The sequence below is a fragment of the Hippoglossus stenolepis genome, chromosome 14 (genome assembly GCF_022539355.2).
Source record: "Hippoglossus stenolepis isolate QCI-W04-F060 chromosome 14, HSTE1.2, whole genome shotgun sequence".
Taxonomy (NCBI): Eukaryota; Metazoa; Chordata; class Actinopteri; order Pleuronectiformes; family Pleuronectidae; genus Hippoglossus; species Hippoglossus stenolepis.
The window spans coordinates 2,793,743-2,810,250 of NC_061496.1; the positions used below are offsets into that span (position 1 = coordinate 2,793,743).

At 45.5% G+C, this 16,508-nt stretch overlaps 1 protein-coding gene across 1 annotated transcript in view; it reads right to left on the reverse strand.

Annotated features, from left to right (window-relative positions):
* Positions 1-16,508, reverse strand: part of gmds (GDP-mannose 4,6-dehydratase) — a 140,307-nt gene that overhangs the window by 17,028 nt on the left and 106,771 nt on the right. The window lies entirely within an intron of this gene.

Sequence of the window (16,508 nt, forward strand, 5' to 3'; positions counted from 1 at the left end):
TAACCTCGATTTAGAGGCTTGATAGTTTTTTTACCTTCTTTCATATTACAAAGTTACTCAAAAGAAACAGCATCATTTCTAAAGAGCACAGGTCTGAGTTCACCCTCAGAAACGTTCCCCTCTGCTCTGTGAGTCGGACACTCCAGTGGCCATGTTCCCCCCGAAGCTGCTCAGTGGAGAACTCTGGGTAATGAAGCCCAGCTGGGACGGGGGGGCAAAGACACGGCCTGACATAACTCACCCTTCTCTCCCTCGCCCTGTCAACAGGGCTCCCTCTCTTTTCCTTCCTCCTCGTCTGGCAGGTTTCTCTCGTCAGGCCCCCGGAGCCGAGCACGGCCCGGCTAACAGCACACGAACCCTGGCCCGCGAGCCTCAGCGCTGCCTCGCTATCTCCGGGGCGGACTGTGGCGAACGAATTACGGTAAAGAGCTGAAGATACACCTAACCCCCGAGCACAGGATAAGGGCACAGTATGTGGATATGGGCAGCACAGAAACAATAAGGCTCTCAGAATGTCGGATGGCTGCCTGTAGCCCGAAGCAGAAGTGGAGACATTGTCTTGGCTTTGGCGAGACCATGCGTTCATGCCTCGATAATAACCCACTCCATCCGTCTGTCAGCATCTTTATCAATGCCTCTTTTATATTTGTACACCTTCGTATCCAGCGCGGCTCCACACTGCTGCCATGCATTTCTGCTTTTCTCCGGGAGCAGTACCGGGTCAGTCTGTGGGTTGGACTGCTGAGGGGCCCAGGGTGGTTCCGCTCTGACGGTAGGAGGAAACTCCTTCAGGAAATACCAAACTGCCAGACACACACACTCACTCACACACAATCTCTATTTCTCCTTCTCCTAAGAGCAGAGGCTCCTGCACGAACCCGCTCGAGTCAAGAAGTAGCAGCGGTCGACTTTCAGTTCGTCTCAGTGCTTTAAGCTTCCAACACAGAGAAATCCAGCAGAAATCACCACAGTTCTCTGTGTAGCGTAGTCAAATCTTTTTCAGGTACGGCAGTTTGCATGCTAAAGCTGGGGTGTTACACAACCCAGCGTCTGGCTGGAGGCCAGAGTTTTAATGGCATCAGTTACAGCTAACTTTAATGAGTCGGCTCAGTTAAACAATAAATCACTGCAGAGTCAAGTTTCTGCCCCCGAGAGCCCAACCTCTCCACTTAGTCTAGTAAAAGTTGATTGAGTTGTTTCCTACTAAAGGAGCCACACAATGAGGTACCTGGATATTAATTAATAATTAATAAAAGCTGCTGGAGTGCAGTCTGGTTCTAATTATTTCCAAGTAGGTCTGCAGAGCATAAAAAGTTTGTTTATCAACAGGTTGTTAGCTACATGTGCCAGTAGAGACACTGTGCTCTTGAATCGAGAAATAAAACCTGTGACACTAAATGAGGAAGCACGTGAAACCACAACACGGACGTGTAAACCAGCCTCAACTTCAAACTTCTTTATACATCTATTAATGTTGGAGAAGTGTTTTGTTTCTTTGCAGATTCGGGGAAGACGGAAATCATCCAACACGAATAAATCATTCCCTGCTCCCCGGACATTATTCAAATCCTTGTAGGTTAGTGATGACGCAGCAGACCTGGGTTGTTTTGCATGCTGTTTGACTGTTGATATCAGTGACACTTGGCTCTTCTTCACATTGTGAGTTCTGCAGATAAGCTCCCTCTCATTTTCATACTTTACTGAAATGTTAATGAGCTACAGCAGTAAGGGTCAAGGGGGAATTATGTGCAGATGCAACTAGCAGCGATTCCCATCATGGCATCTTGACGTCCCTCTTTGACGTCCATCAGCAAAACTGATATGACTTGATTCTGAAAAAGCTCTTCATACTTTTAAAAAGGCATTTAAAGACTAAAATGATGTCAGACGGGTGTTTTAGCTCCGCAGCAGTAAACATCTCCATCCGTATTAAAACAGAACCAGCAGCCTTTTTCCAAACCTCTCCATCTCAGCCTGCCTGACATGAGACATGTTGTTATTCTTGCAGTTTGTGATGATTTAAAAGTTTGTTCTTGTTCGACACTCCTCTCAATGTTCGGTTTGTCTGAAAACGTGAGTGTGCGCTTTATGTTTGTGTGTTTCCAAACTGCAGCTCTGTGGCTGACCACAGGAAGCTCCAATCAGCAGTGCGGTGTGGCGGCTACCTTCCCTTTCCCCTGGTGACCTCCTCCCCACCCCGCTCCCTCCACAATAGAGATACCAGTGTCACATTACCAACACGGAGGGTTAAGGGTCAATCCCATTTTTCAGCCCTCTCTGTCCCTTCTCCCCTCACAGATCCTTTCCCAGGGGTTACAGCCTCCTGTCGTCTAACTTCACATCAGTTCACGCGTGGCGATGGGAGCGGTATCCGTCGGAAGCCCTCCGTCTCCTCTCCCACACACTCTCTCCCCTCCCTCCTCCCTCATCCACACAGCCGTTTTAGGGTCCCCTTGACAGACAGTTCTCTGATCTCAGGGAGCACTCGCACAATGAGATGGACATGTTTAAAACACCGCTGGCCCCTTTGTGTCATTGTGTTGGTGTGTCTCCGTTACACCCCGGATTAAGCCTCCATTCGAGTGCTGAGGTGGGTCCGGTTACAGGGAGGAAACACTGAACCTGTGAGGACCTTCTGCAAAGAAAACACGGCCGTTTCACAATAATATGGCGAAGCAGGACAAGTTATTTGGGGCGTCCAGGGTTCCAGGAGTGAAAGTGCTGTTTCTGCAGGGACGATTAGGTCCTTTCCACTGAAGGAATCTAACCTGGAACCTGTGGCTTCTCATAATCTGAGCCTTGGGAGCCTTTGGTGCTAGTTTCTTGACTTTCTACATTTCTTAAAAATGGGCAGTTCATGTAAATCTTCATGAGAAGTGAAGAAATCAAAAAGTGGAATTCCAACTTGTCCACATCCAACTTTTTCCAATTCTCTGTAATAAATCAACAGAAATACCTGGAACTTGCATTTTCTCTCACCTCCTGAACAGTGACGACATTTAGCTGCAGCTACTTGCCCCCGAAGAGGGAGAGCGGTGGAAACTAGAGCCTCCATTAATTTTTTTTGTCAAGATCCTGTAGTGGAAAAGGTCTGAATATGAGCTGCTCGACAGTTGGGGGACTACAGCTTAGATGGACGTGACACTCTACTGATTGTATCATCTGTAAAAAGGATGAACAACTGTGTTAGAAAACATCTGGTTCTTTGATCGAATCACAATTTCTGTTATATAGATGGATAGAAATCTAATCTCTAGAGGAGATATTTGTTGAGAAACATTTGAGCCCTAAATTCTGGTGCACCGCTGTAAACGTGATGCAGATTTATCTCGCCGACTATGTTTAAACGGTTCATTTTTCATAACCATAACATAAAAACGCATTGAGGAGAATCCAGGATATAATTAAAAGAAAACTTTGAAATAAGAATTTACAGAACAAAACTTCTTAACCTCCTCGATTCATGTGGCTGCTCGTGGACGAGAGTCAAACGAGCCACTTAGTGTGATGTGCACATGGCCGACAGCGGAGCAGTGTCCTAAATCATAGCTTCTATACCGAAGAAAACCGCACCCGAACCTAACATGTGCATGTGGGTGAAGTTCGCTCTCCCTCAACACAAATCTGCTTTTGATCAGGCTGTGGTTCCTCAAGAGCATCGGGCTTTTTAATTATATACTTCGACTTTCTATCAAATGTGAAGGGAAGAGCTTAACGTCAGTGAAGCTGACAGGTGATCGTTTTCTCACACAAACATTAAATCCCTTCAACTTCACATAGTTATTTTAAACCAGATCTAAGATTTAGATTCCACTTCCTCCTCAGTTTTCATTTTTGTCATTACTATGGTTTAGTGTATTTTATCATGTACTCTAAGCTTTTTAGTTAATTCTGTAAAATAAAAGCTTTCATATCGGCAATAATACAGTTTGCAGATATGTCTATGAAAGGCTGCTATTGGCCGATATCATCAGCCAACCAACATATCCACTGGGCTCTAGTATCTAAGTCTGGATTCATCAGAAAACAAACCTAAACATCTAAATAAATTGTCTGAGAAGTTGAACTGGACACTGACACTTTCACACTGGGGGTGAAACCTTGTGTTTTATCGCCGTTTTTCCGTCCAGCGCAGCGGAGAGCCCGGCTGCCGGCGGTGTTTCCAGACAGCAGAATTGTAGGTAAGGGAAAAGTGAATGGCTTTCTTGTGAACCATCTTGGAAAAGGACACCCAATTCCTCCCTAATATACGGAAACCTTTTAAAATAATGCTAATATTTCATCCTTCCTTTTTTTGTGAAAGTACCGTGGGGCCCTGCCAAATATCCAGACTCAGCCCTGATAGCCCGTTTCGTGTGTCAAGTGCCATAAATTCAGCCGGCGGAGCTCGACAACGCTTGTTCGCTGGATAAATCACGCCGCTCATAAAAGCCATTTGCTTCTTTATGTCCGTCTGGTGTTCAAACATTCACCTCAATCCATCAGCGAGGCAAACTGCTGTCAGAACACTGGGCCTCTCATTACCTCGCATTTCCCCTTATCACCGGCTTCCACGAAGAGGAATCTGAGGAATCCTGGAGCTCGCTCTGTTCGGCAACACCCAAAACATCAGGGTGAAGCGCAGACACATGCTGCTCTTTAAAAACGCAGACTAATTTCTGACACGTACATCGTAAAATGATCACAGATGCTGTGGCCAACTACCGCCACTGGGAAACACGTGTGGGATAAAACAAAGTCGTTGAGAGTGATGTGTGAATCCGGGCTGTGGGATGTTTGCATGTTAATAAAGTCTTAAACTGGCTCCCGGCCCGAGCAACGCCGCGTCCTGTTTTAAGACCTACTGCACATAACAGTATAGGAACTCCACCCAGTGAAATAGGTTGAGCTTGCTGCCTCAGCACTTCTCCATCCAAACAGCTGTGGTTCACTTGGAGGTCTCAGTGCCTCGGCCCCGAGATGGAGCACCTCGGAGAGCCAGCGGTTCGAGAAACCGGCCCCCTGGCTTCCACCGCCGGCCTCCGACTGACACCGCCACACTGCCAGAGACATAAAGCAGGATAATAATAGGTGCTTATTCCTCCCCGTCCTTACCAACCACGCATTTAACCGAATGATAACTGACAAATGAAGGTGAATACCTCAGTGAAAAGCCTCAGATCGAAGAATCCAGTTCAACATAGTTAGTGGGTCACTATCTTGGCAGGTCATCGACTCGGTATCACACAGTTTACGACAGCATAAAAGTGCAAGTGTCCCTTAAAAGGAAAAATTCTGTTTTATTAATGACCCTGGTGTTGTTTTTGTGTTCTGTCCATCTTTCTTTCAGGTTATGATAACAGGGCATTAAATCACTCTGTTGCTAGAGAGGGAGGTAGAAACGAGAGGCACAAACACACGTTTCATCTGGAGGAGACCCAGCTCATCATGGTGAAGCTCAATTACCCTGACCATGTTGTTAACCTGCGCTTTGCACAACCGAGGCAAATACAGAGGGTCAACGTTGAACCGTGAAAAGTTACAGCAAAGCAACGGCTGTTTAACGAGGAGCAGATTGATTTCATTCTCATTTCCACCTTCAGGTTGTTTGTGGTCTTTTTGATTTTACTGTTAAGATTAAATTCTTCCGAGGTTTATCTCATTCAGGAGCTCTATTCACGGCTCTCGACATCTTCAGCAGTAAACGTGTCAAACCTACACGGAGAACACGACAGGAAACAGTCACCTAGTCTGACCTGGCTCAGTAAAGTCGAGATGTGACCCTCAGAGACGCACAGAGCGCTGCAGTGATTTTCCACCACTCGTCTGTCAGCAGGTGACTGGTGGATGAGTGATGCTTTTATTACAGCGGAGCGGAGAGGCATGTTATTTTTGAAACAAGACGGGTCTGTTAGAGTCGATCGTCTGTGTTGTTCTGCGTATCAGTGGTGCGTCGAGGTGACTTCAGATGAGAACTGTTGGTAGGAACTGTCTCAGGAAGGAACCTGGTGTTCCTCACCGCTGGGCGTTGTCTCGCTGCGTTCCCGTCTCATTGTATCTCTATAATCAACCTGCTGATTAATATCCTCTAATGACCCACAGGGATATAAAAGCCACATTAATAAAAAGTCACCCCGCATTGTAAAAGAACTGAATTTTCCTCTAAGTAGTAGGATATAAAACAGCTGAGCGGTTGAGGAGCCTCCTGTGTTTTTAAAAAACCTGAAGAGAATTCCAACTTAATACTGGGAAACTCTGAAATAGCCTCCATATTTCAGGCTTCATTAAGTAGTAGATATTACGCAGTTATGCTGTTAAAATCTTCCGTGGAGCACAGGGACAGAACTGTATGAGTTACTGCCTGCCAGGAGCCATTATGTCAGCAGCACACATGTCTGTGGGGCCGTACCTGTTTTTCTCATTGATGGGAGGAAGAATTTGCTCCTTACGGGGATCACACACTGTTTCTGCGATCTCGCTGCAGCTCTAACTGCATCTGCGCACGAGTTGTCTGTCACTAATGTTACTAATATTTACAAGAGAGCTCAGATGGTAAAAGCAGAGAGGCTGGGGTCAAGAGGAAAGGTTGTTTAATATCTGCTGAAAAGACGCTTGACGGTAATTCAAACAGAACTCGTCTGGTCTTTTTTTTCCCAATCTGAGGGCGGAGGCGTCGCTACAGGGATCCTGGGAGTGGATATATGAGGTAAAACAAAGTCCAACGCCAGCTCTTCTCGTGCTACAAAAGACACCACAGTGACTCTGAGGTTTCCACTATGCTTCTTCTACAATGCTCGTCTCATGGCACAACAGCATCTGCAGCTCTCTCTGCCGAAGCTCTATCGACATTGGAATTGGCAGATCGTCAATTTCTGAAAACAACAGGCGTGGGTACTTTTTACAGCGAAGGTCCACGTGTACAGAAGTGAGACAGCAGGCAGGGTTTGAAGATGCAGCTCAGGTTCTCAACTTTGTACTCCTCGCACCACGTCCTCTATCGTACAAATGTCTTAATTACCATCTTTAAAAACAGGATAGTGAAAGTAGGGTTTACTTTTCTTAAAAAATGAAGTTCTACATCCAGTCTTGTCGGCACAGAGGTAAAGAATGCAGGTTCCACAGCGCTGCCCATTCGTTAAACTAAGTTTAAATACATGAGCCAAATAAACTCTTGAACCCTCCTTGAATTTCCCTCTTCAGAAGCCTTGAAGTCAGTTTTCCACATTGTCCGACGGTGTCACATATACATTATGTCTCTGCTTGTGGTTCCAACACTACATTAAAACTATATGATGCTTTTAACCCACGTGAATTATTCAAACCGCCATTTTTTTCATGACTGCAGCATTTTATATACATTTTCCCACAGTTTTGTCTGACATGGTTTATATGTCTGCAGTTCCTGGAGCCCCGACTGCAGGTCAAACCAGGTTCTGTGGGTTTGAACAATCGGCCCTGTTATGGTTCAGGAAAAGATTTACGTAAAAGAAAAAGTAACACGTAATATGCACTGCATTCACTGGTCTGCGTGGGCGGATAATGGACCCATGGATGTTTGTTTGATTGAGTTTTTCTTGGTATCGTGAATACCTGGACGAAGACAGTTGAGGAGCAGTAACATTTAGAGTCAGGCGAACTGTTCTGATAAGTTTGTTTGAGAATTATCTGCCATGCTACTGACATTGAGTCCTTTTCTGGCACCAGCTCCTCCTCCATCGGGCTCCAGGCTCATATTTGATTTCTGTTTAATGCACCATGTGTTACAGACACCATAAGATAGACACCTTGTTTTAATTTGACCAATCAGCAGCACAGCCTTCAAGTCGGTAATCAAGCTGATATGATGGTGAAATGTCTTGATCTCTTCGATCGGCTTTGAAGACGTCTTTAAGACTTTAAGACAATAAAAAGTCCAAATGAGAACTTCTATCTACTGACAACATTTTAAAAGTATTGTGTTATTAAAAATGTCAGCCAGTGAGTCCAGGATCAGTTGCATATTTGTGTTAGTCAGGACCTGAGAATACATCAGTGCCTCGGGTCAGAATATTTGGCTTCGACAATTCCAGTTAAGATTATCGTATGAAATTCACCTCAAAGGTTTTACAATCTGCTCAGCGGCAATCTGTAACTTTGAACCTATAACAAATGAAGAAAGAGGGATTTATCTGCGAGGACAGACAGCCGACAGATGATGTGAGAAAAGAATATGACTGAAATAAGAATAACGATATTTCGTAGAATATATAATATTACAAGCGTAGTTTTCCATAATATTTCAGTGACAGTTTTGCAGTCCGTCTTGCAGCCGCACCAACACATGGGAACACAGCAGCAGTCTGGCCTGGAGGTCTTTAGAGTTGTTGCTTCGTATTAGTTGCAACCGGCAGCGATGGGCTGAGACAAAGAGAATAAAGCTGCTTGAAGAATTCATGAAGGTATTGTTGTTGTGCATATTTCTGTTTTGGGTGTGGGTGACACAGTCGCCAAGCTGCCAAGCGATTGATGTGCTGCACGTTACCTGTTACTTTCCATTCAGCATTGTTTAACTTAACGTATGGATTTTCTCATGACTTGTGTGACAGTGCTACACGAGCTTGTGCACCTGCGTGTCTCTGCATCCGCTCTGCAGTGGCTCTAATTGGGATTTTGAATAGCTCAACAACAGGTGATGTTCCTGTGTCTGTCTTTGTCTCAGGTCCCATCTGTGGTGGCCATCAATAGATGTGCTTATGAGAGTCAGGAGATCCGTAAGTGACGCAGGGCAGGGAGGTCACACACTTCATCACACACTTCATCACACAGCCAGAAGGAATGCATTCAAGAAGAACTCTGACGATGTCTAATTAGGTCAGTGACCAGAAAAGGTCTTTAAATTCACTCAAGTAGATGAGTTCTCAGGTGTGTCCCTGTCATGCAGGACCTCAGCAGGGGGGGGTGGACTCCACTTGCCAGTAACAGTAATCAAAGGTAACCACAACACCCAGTGTCCTTAGTCCCTGGATCAGAGAAGCCATTGTCTGAGGCTCCTCGTCCAATGACGACAGGACGGATGGCGTATGAGCCAGAGTGTTTCTGGTGAATTGTGCTTCAGCGTATCGCACTTCTGGAATGACAGCAATCTGACACAAGAAGGAAGTTCAGGACGCGGACTTTCACACATGCACGCACTGACGGACAGGCAGTTGACAGATCTCGAGGTGTGGTGTGTCACAATAGGGCTATTTTTAGGGGTTGATGTGGAAGCTTTTGATTCTTACCTTCTATCTGGATACTAAAAACAAACAGGCAGAGCAACTGGTCTTTCAAAATCTCACAGGTGCGAATGCAATCCACATTTCACGCCAGTTTCCTTTCTTATCCCTTTTAGCCGTCAGTTCTGCTTGTGAGTAGAAACTTTGAACTCTTTGTGTCAATAAATAAAAGAACAATGGCTCCGCGGAGCAGCCGGACTGAGATCAGATGCGGCAGCAGGATGTTGTACTGGGTCACAGCGAAGATAAGAGCAGGATTTATTTGATCAGCGTCTTTCTTCTCTGTGCACGAACACAAAGATAAATCAAAAACCCTGGACTGACGGACCGTGTGTGTTTTGTCTGTCAATGCCCACGCCGCACACACTCCACGCTCCACACAGGCCCGTGCAGCAGCAGTGGTATGTAGCACTCCTGCTTTTCACATTTGTTTGTGCCGCACAAGAATAAACTTGCATAATCGGTCATGGTTTGACGGTACATGAGTGCACTGCAGGGAATGCTAGTACGTGACTCTAACAAAGTGTAATTTGCATCTGAGCTTCTCTATACATGGGAACCTCAGAGGGTGATCCCTGGCTGTCAATCAGAAACACACCACAGAGACAAACAGCCGCCCACTCATGCCACCGTACACCGCAGGGATGCCAGAAAAATTATTAGCAGATCACCTGGTGGAAAATCCAACAACAGGCAATTTTGACAATCGATTTAATTATATAATTAATTTTAAAAAAGATTATTGATGGAAGAAGATTAAATAGAATAAACAACTTGGAAGTGAAGCAGCGGTGCCTCTGGCTAACCTGCCGCACAGCTGCCAAGCTTGGAGATGGAAATCCCTGTTAATATACACAGAGGAATTCTAGCTATAGATGGCAGGGAACACTGGGGAAGTCATACGCACTTGATCTTTATTACAGATGTGTGTGCTCATCTGTACCACTACTCGTTTTTTGGGTGTTGTATTTAGCTCAATATTTAGATTTTTTAAATTAAATTCAACTGAGCCAAAACACAGCATACATTACATGAAGGCACTTTACTTCACAGGTAGTAAACACTTGGCGACAGTGAAGATGAAAACTTTATCAGTTCCACCTCTGAGAGAACCAGACTCAGTGTGGGCGGCCGTCTGCCTCGACATGTTGACGGGAGAGAAATGAGGGAGACGGCGTGACATGACAGACGGGCGCTGCTACTGTGGCTGTATCACAGTGAGCGTTCATACCAATCACATGTGCACACTGGTTTATATTCCATTTCTTTGTTTAGGAGACATTTTACGAAACATGTATTCACTTTTGTACTTTTGTACATATTGTTTTTCCCTTTGCTGAGGAGGTTGTTTTCTCCTGCATTTGTTTGTCTGTTATTCAGCAGGATTAAACTAAATCTACTGGACAGATAACCACAAAACCGGTTGGAAGAATGTGGTGTGTGTCAGGAAAGAAGCTCTAAAAATCTGGTGCAGATCCAGGAATGTTTTCTACTTTGTTTTATAACACTGCGAGATCATCGCAAATGCCAGCTGACGGAGAGATTGTTGTTTGTGGGCAGGTTAATCTCACCTGGAAGGACGTTCATTCCTGTTGCATCACTGTGAGTGAGACAAAGACGCGAGTGCAAAAGGGTGAGCTGAGAAAATGTCAGTGGAAGAGTAATCGAGAGAGAGAGAGAGAGAGAGAGAGAGAGAGATAAAGACAGATTGAGAGACAACTTCCCATTTATCACCACTCGTCCTCCTCCTCCTCCTCTGAGTGAGTGTTTGGACAAAAACCACAGAGCTGTCACTCAACTTCCATCACTTCATGCCCTGCAGCGACACATGAACTTGGAAGAATGACGGCCGGGCTGCATTAGTGCGGACACGCACAAGTGTGTACGTGTAGACACACAATAACTCAGCTTGCATGTATTCAGACACACACACACACACACACACTCGCCTACATCAACAATTAGGGATTCCAACGAGACAAATGTGCTTCTTAAATAAATATTTCAGGTCACAACAATGATCCCTTAGATTACAACTTGTTAAATAATAAACACTAGATAAAATTCTGACTATAAACCTAACATTAAAATCTTTTTTAATGCATTTTAAAACACTACAAACTCAACACATTATCCTGCAAAGGTGGTGAGTGTTTCTAAACTGTGAGGGCACTGACTCCTGAGGACAGCAGAGGGATTGTTATTAGTTTGACTCGCTGATCTGAGAAGTTCACCGACAGAAGCTGCAGCAGCACAATGTGGTCGTGTTCAACAAGATCAATGCTTGGAAGTACAGGAGCTGATTCCCTTAAAGAATCACGTTTAACTGGCCTGGCTCAGGCGACGGCCTCAGTGTGAGTTGGAAAGACGAAGGTAAGTGTTTTAAGGAAAGTAGAAAGTGGTGAAGGAGTTTGAAGATGAATCTGAAGACGACAGATGTGTTATTACAAGTTGCAGCTCATATAACAAAGGGAGGTGAAACTTAACTCTACATGAGCTCAGGTTTATAAGATATAGTAAACATGATAACAGCACAGTGCTACTGGGACTGGATTTTAAAAATATTCAGGCCTCTGAGTCAGTGTTGCAACAATTGTGATCCTTCTCTGAATTGAATCCTCCTCAGCTCCACAGCAGTACGGAGCGATATTAAATTACAGACAACCTTTGTGTTTGTTTCACTCGTCTGCTCTTTTGTTTCTGGCCTGAAGATAAACTGTGAGACTTTGGGAGAAGAAAAAGAAAAATCCAGGCGATGTTCTTATCGTCCAATTAACGAGGAGAACAATCGACTTCCCAGAAACACACACTCCCTCCTGAGCAAAACATTTTCCTACGCGGTTCATCGATGTTCACTCACACACCCACTTCTCCTCCACATTCGCTCTTTCTTTCCCTGTTGATTTTTTAATTTTTACAGGTAATGTTAATTTGGCTCACCTCTTTTCCCCCCGTCGCTCTGAACCGCTCCGTTTCGGCTCTTGGCCTACTTTCCAAATAGCGCGCTCCGCTCTGATTGGTCAGCGGGTTCACCCCATTTTCCTGTGATTTATCAAACGCGTATGTCACACCCCTATACCCAGAGGCGTCCCGATCCAGTGTGAAAACACAGCTGTAGCCAGGGCAACAATGGCGTCAATTGTATCGTAGCTGGTAGTTCGGTATGTTACTTTGTACCCGGTGACGCAGACGCTTTATGGGCAGAACAGAAAACGCATGGAATGAGGGCGTTTCAAACTTCCTGCGCGGGAGGCGGTCTCTCTTCGCCGCGGGCTTTGTAACTCGGCAGAACTTTTACATGCACAAAAACAAAATATATGGCGCATTAAAGAAACGGAAAAAACCCCAACAGCATAATACGGGCGCTCTCACTCTCACTGTGCATCCCACTCCATGAATCACATGCATTGAATAAACATGAAGGCGGGTCTCACACGTAGTCAGTCCCAGTCGTATAAATCTCTCACCGTCTTTAGAAAACTGTGAGAACCAAACAGAGGAAACCATCCGATCACAGCAGATATCGCTAAAGCCGTGATCCCGTATATATCACCTGGCAACTAAAACTAATCATACCCATTAGAGCACAATACACAGAGACACGCCTTTGCGAAAGGCTCAGGCAGAAGACGCTCACCTGAGCCAAACCTCAGAGCTGGCACGGACCCACGAGCTGACAAGCGCCTGCCAGCTCAGCAGAGCCGATACAATGGAAACTAACAGCAGCCAGGACAGTTGGTGCTGTATGAAACTTACCTGCAGCTTTATTCAAAACAACCCGTGACAGCTTCGAACCGCACGTCTTTCACTTTCGCGTGTGACGATCTGCAGAAAACGATTGGCCCGCGTTGATTAGCCCTGTGCGTTTTTTCACATCCGGCAAACGGCGTCCGTGACCACAGACAAACTCGCCGTCAACTCTGCAGCCCCGGGGCGTCGGATCCCAAATTAAACACAGACAAGTGCACAAGGACACACAAAGGAACACACTCGCACCACATGTGGAGCGCACCTGCATATTTAACCCCCTCGCACACCTCCCCCTGACTGCTCGCTCCTGTCCCAGGGGGCTGGGGAGATAAATGAGCTCATGTCAGACACACACACTGACAGGGATAATGATGAATTACATATACATTAGTACACAGCCAGAGGACACACTCTCTCACACACAGCCACATGCACATTTTAAACACGGGGCCTCACACGGATCTGAAAGTTTCTTGCTGCTCTATAGCAAACATTGCAACAAAAGAGTCTGAGTCAGCTAAAAACACACGCACACGGACACACAACCACACACACACATGCACACACGCACGGACACACACACACTCTCTTGATGACAGGTATTTCCACTTGAGGAGAGCCACAATGCTGAGCTGTGAGCTCGGTGTCAGTCACTTCCTGTCTGCAGGGGTCAGAGGTTAAACACTTCAGTCTCTCTAAGCCCTCCCATAGAAATGAAGAGATATTGAGACAGAGCGAGGAAACCGCCGGCTGTAAGTGAACCGTTCACCTCTGAGCCACAAACACGTTCCATTAACACAGAAACAGTCATTACACTTCTTTTTAAAAGTCAGAACAATCACAAATATTTACTTTTTCTGTTTCCAGTTCTTTTATGAAGTCTCAATATAAATTTAACAACAAAAATGAACGTCTGAAGTCTTTACTGTGAGCTTATGGAATGTGTGAAAGGCCATTTCCAATATATTAGAATGTAATGATTAAAATAAACAGATTGAAAATATTCAGTAGGTAGAGAAAGACCCAGAAGATCTTCACCATCAGCATTCGCTTGTTATTCAGCAGGATAATGCAAATACTACTGGACGGATTACCACACAAGTGGATGGACGGATGTGGGAAGGCTCAGGGAAAAACCCCAGCGCTTTTTGGTGCAGATCCAAATCTGGACTTTTTAAACTTCCTTTAACATTTGTTCAACATCTAACTGAATTCTCAGATAGCTGGTGGCTGGTATCGATGAATGTGTTCAGTTGCATGTGCATTGGAATACAAACCTGGATCTGGATTTAAATGTGAGGGGTGTCGGCTTAAACCAGTAATCACCACCGATGTGAGGCAGAGAAACATAATGTGGTTTCAGTGTCGGGCCTTGGTGGAGGTTTGAGCTCTGCTGAGTTCTATTCTAGGTATTGGTTAGTTTATTTATTTAAAAAAAGGGACAAGGCACATTAATCAACATGCAATATATACCTGTGTCAGATTTAGCCATGCAGACTCATTTTCATCTGCAGTGTTTCAACAAACAACCAGATCAGCATCTGAACTTTGAGGAAGGAAGAAGTATCAATAACAAGAAGAGGAATCGAAGGAGAGCATACCTGCGCTAAGGGTAACGCCCTCTCTCTCGCTACGTTTCACTTTCTCGGGTTTGGATATTCGTTTCGGTGCGGTTATTTATTTACACACGGACTTACACCACATCTGAAAAGTGATTCTGTTTTCCGCCCCTCATGTGAAACCTTTAGATCTGTGCCACGTGTGAACGGTGGAATCGGCTCAGACACAGTAAAGCGGGCAGATGTAAACCGAGACGACTGTACGTCTGAATCCCCTCCGTCAGTTTGGATGATTCTCTGCAGGATGAGTCAGTCTCTCTCCGAGAGCTCAGATCCGCTGCCTCATAACTCCCGGTGACACCTGAGAGCTCGTATGTCATGACACACTGTACGTGTTCAACTCGTCATCCGTCTGCAGAAGCTACTGTTTTGACAAAACGGCCACATGCTCTGTAACCGTTGCTTCAAGCTTCAAAAATATGCAAAGCCGGTGCTAATAATAGGATCTTATAGAAAGTGGATCCCTTGTGTTTTGGCACTGGCACATTGTTGCTCATTTCTGCCAATAGCTCTGTACAATGCCAGTGAAACACAAGTGGCGGTAACGTGCCAATATACACAGCAATGCACCAGCAAAGGCAGAGGAATGCTAGCGAGTAAACATGGCTGTGAACAACATGCTGGTTTAAAATAATGTTTTATAAAGAAGGACATCGATTTTACACATTTGCAGCAACTCAACGGTTCAGCTCTGGTCTCCGGTCTAAGCCGCCTGCATGGATTTCATGTGTGAGTGGATGTTTACCTGCAGTCACTTTAAAGTTCACCTGGTTTCACTGTTATTTACCGACCGGGTCTTTCATGCACCACATTCCATGCTCATCACACATCGGCACATTAGCTGCACTGGGCATCGACGCCACAGGAAGATATCGCCCGTTTGTTGAGGCATCGTAAAAAAAAGGGGCTCGTGAAAAGAAACCAAACACTTTCTCTGCTGACAGGTCACTGTCGACTTCTCTCTGGACTAGTTCTCAGTTTGGATTCAGGGTTACGGCTGTGAATGAATGAGCCAACATGCACAGAGAAGAATGGCCCAGGTGTGTGACCGCTGCCTCCATCGCCTCGGCAGTCAGTCAGCGGGGCCTCCCTGCTAATCCTCCGCCGTCACTCAACTGGATCTCAGCTCTAATCTCGCCAGGCCAAAGCTCAGCGGAGGGGCACTCCTTGCTTTAAACTGGGAACCTGACAGCTAATCTGGGGCCACGACGCCTCAGGGAAACCCTACACCCTCTGCGGGGAGCAGTCACAACACCCCTGGGGGACAGCGATGAGAGAAAGACTTCCCGAATGTCAAAGACACTTCACACCTAGAGAAAGATGGGGGGGATAATACACTGGCTCATTTTGGATTTGGATGCTCATTTGAATACTGTTAAAAAAACGCTGGTACTCTTGTCCACTCTTGTCCCTGCACCAGCTGATACAGAAAAAAAAGCACTGACACAGATGTTCTCATTCTGTCAAAGCAGCTCATTCACTCTGAAAACCCCCCCGTCACTGGCAGAGTTAATGGATCCAATTCACGCCCTCAATATTAAAACGTTTCCCTGGCTGAATATGAGCACCTATTCAGCTCCGACCGGCAGGATGCAGCCTACATTACTCTTAAAGAGGCGAGCTGGCCTGATTCCAGCTGTTTAAAGGCATACAATGAGCAGGCCCGGGCTGTCAACTGGACCCGTTAGTGCTGATAAGTGCATGGTCTCAGACACAATGACCGGCAATCAGATACATGCAGAAAGAACCTGTTATATTCATGTTAAGGTCAGGTATATAGGACAGGAAATATCTGCAGTGCAGTGTCATGAAGCGTATGGAACGATATCTGTTACATATTCAAGCAAACGTTTACAAGCCCCTAAAACAGAGAAGTAAGGAAAAGCAGCCGAGCTCGTTTTGGTCT